This window comes from Elephantulus edwardii, unplaced genomic scaffold (genome assembly GCF_000299155.1).
Source record: "Elephantulus edwardii isolate Elephantulus edwardi_28Jun2011 unplaced genomic scaffold, EleEdw1.0 scaffold00276, whole genome shotgun sequence".
In the NCBI taxonomy this organism is placed as follows: domain Eukaryota; kingdom Metazoa; phylum Chordata; class Mammalia; order Macroscelidea; family Macroscelididae; genus Elephantulus; species Elephantulus edwardii.
Window position 1 is genome coordinate 3001783 of NW_006400026.1, and position 3077 is coordinate 3004859.

A 3077-nucleotide genomic window follows, 5' to 3' on the forward strand; every position below is an offset into this window, starting at 1 on the left:
TTATTGTTATCATTTTGTTGAGTTCTTTTTGATGGTGTTTCTGGATTTTTTTGCGCATCCTACTTTTTGTGGCATCTCTGCAAAAAGGACTTCCCTCAGTATATCTTGCAACACTGACCTTGTTTTTAAAAACCCCCTTAGGTATTGTTATTATGAGAATTACTTGATCTTACCATCATGTTTGATGGACAGTTTTCCTGGATACAATATTCTTGGTTGATAGTTGTATTCTTTGAGTGTTCAATATATCTCATTCTACTGTCTTCTTGCTATCGTGGTTTCTGCTGAGAAATCAGCACTTAATCTTATTTGCTTTCCTATGTAGCTTACTCTTTGTTCCTCCCTAGCTGCTTTCAGACTTCTCTCATCTTTGATTCTGACAAATTTGACTATGATATGACTTGGTGTTTTTCTTTTGGGGTCTGTTCTATATGAAGTCCACTCAGCTTCTTGTGTATATCTATTTTTTCATTCTTCATTATGCCTGGAAAATTTTCTTCTAGTAATTCTTCCACAACTTTCTGGGTGACTTTACTTGCTTCTCCCTGTTCTAGGATTCTAATTATGTGAGTGTTATTCCTCTTGGTGATGTCCCACATTATTGTTAAGCTTTCTTCTTTTTCTTCCCTTTTTGATTCTGCTTTTTCTTCTAGCAGATTGTTGCTATCTTCTATTGTGTCTATCTTCTATTTCGCTGTTTCTATGTTTCATCTCTTCAAGTCTGCTCATATGTCCCTCCAACATGTTGACAACATCTGAAACATAGATACTCATATTCTGGGTTGTGATTTCTCATTTTTGCAGGGTCTCTAATATCTCATTTGTTTTATCTGCATTGTCTTGTATTGTTTGTTTTTTAGGTTTCTCTTGGCTTCTGCTTAGAGTTCTAGAATTCTTTGAGTTTGTCTTTTACCCTTTGAAAATATTCAATCATTGTCCTTTTGATTTCTGTGTCAGAAAGTTCCATCAGACATTCTGGTTTCAGAAATCCATTGATTCTGTGTTTTGATCACTCTTTTGGTGTGACATCTTGTTTTGGTTTTGTATAGGCTGTGAGGTAGTCTGCTTCTATGTCATTGCTGTGGTAGCATTTTTTTTTGCCTGGGGCCTTAGCAGATTTCTGGTATGATAACCTTGGCTCAGGAGCTCACTGCTATGGAGGAAAGAAGGGCGATTCACCCTGACTGAATTTCTAGCTGATCCTTTGACTCAAGGGAAGACTTGCTTCAGTTGGGAAGCTTAATACAAAAATTGTTGTTGTTGTTATTGTTATGTGCTATCGAGTTGCTTGCAACTTACAGCTACTACGTTCAACAGCTCTGAAACCTGCTCTATCCTGTGCCAACTTTCGATACACTAGTAGAGAAGGGAAAGATGAGTCGTGCTGACTTTAGTTCTTTCTGTCTGGTCCTGTGGCAAAATTAGCTGAGACTTGTGTTCCTTTCTCTCTGGTCCTGCAGCTAAGCTCTCTGGTGTGAATGGCATGCAAATCAGCAGCCTTCTCATCCAGATAACTGCTACTGCTAGGCAGGGTCCAAAGGGTATATGGCTCAGGTAATGGCTCTGGGAGGGGACAGGGGAACTGAGGTGTTTTTCTGAAAGGAAATGGCTTACCCTGTAGAGATGTGTGTGAATTAGCAACTTTCTCATTCAGACAATTGCTGCAGCTAGGAAAGGTTCAAAGGGTCCATGGCTTAAGTAGTGACTCTGAAACAGGTCAGGGCAACTGAGATTTTTTTTTTTCAGAAGGAAATGGCTTCACCTCTCTGTGTTTCTTAAAGAAGATCTTTGCAATGAATTATTGAATGTTTAAAACCCAATCATTAAATCTCCAGTCTCACTTCTGTTCCCAAGTCCATAATTTCCAACTATGATTCCCTTTACTTTATTTCCAACTTTTGCATTATAGTCACCAATTATTATTAATACATCTTGACTGCATGTCTGGTCAATTTTAGACTTCTAAAGTTGGTAGAATAATCAATTTCCTTATCCTTGGCTTTAGCTGTTAGTATTAATATTTGAATAACAGTTGTATTAACAGGTCTTTCTTGTACACATATGGATAATATCTAATCACAGCATTGTGCTTGATAATAGACCCTGTAAAAGTCTTTTTAACTATGCATGCAACACCAACTTTTTCAACTTTTCATTCTTAGCATAGTAGATCATATGCCTATGTGATTCAAAGTGGCCAATTCCAGTCCATCTCATCTCAGTAATGCCTAGAATGTCTATCTTTATGCATTCTATGTTCTTTTTTACAATTTTCAGTTTTCCAATATTCTTAATTTGTACATTCTACATTCCAATTATTAGTATATTTTTGCAGCTGTTTCTCCTCATTTTTAGTGACTTCCCATCTGGGCTTTACCGCCAATATAATAGCTACCCAGTTCTTATATTGGTCATGTTATTGCTGTTGTGTGCCATAGAGTTGGAGCCAACCCAAAACTGATCCTCCAGCGGGTTTTTAGAGGCAGTTACTTGCATGAGAGGATATTGTCCATCCTTCTCCCACAGAACAACTGGTGGCTTCAAACTGCATGCCTTTGAGATTGCAGTGCTGCTTCATGCCACTAAGCAGCCAGAGCTCCCTATATTCGTAATAGAGTCTTCAAATGTTAGTAAGCAAGTAAGCAATATTTGTTACATAAATGGAGTACCTATCTCAGTGGAACAAGCCTTGGTTATTAGCCTTGAGGAGCAAATATTAAAAACACTAATAACTAATGAGAGAGCTCTGAGACTTAGTGGCAAGGAGTTGGGGAGTTGCACTGCCAAACCAAAGGCTTGTAGATCAAATCTACCAGTTTATCCCAAGGAAAAACATAGACAATCTCCTACTGTGTAATTTAATTTACTGTCTCTGAAACCCTGGTGGGTGGGGGGTGTCAATTATTAATTGGTTCTGATTTCATGGTACACAACAACTATCATTAATAATTAGGCTAATTTAAATACTAAAGAGCTGAACTAAAGAGCTAAATTTAGATACTAAAGAGCTGAACAGAAGATTCCAAAAGGCTGCTCAGAATGAAAAAGCAAAATACTACAATGAAATGTGCGAGGAG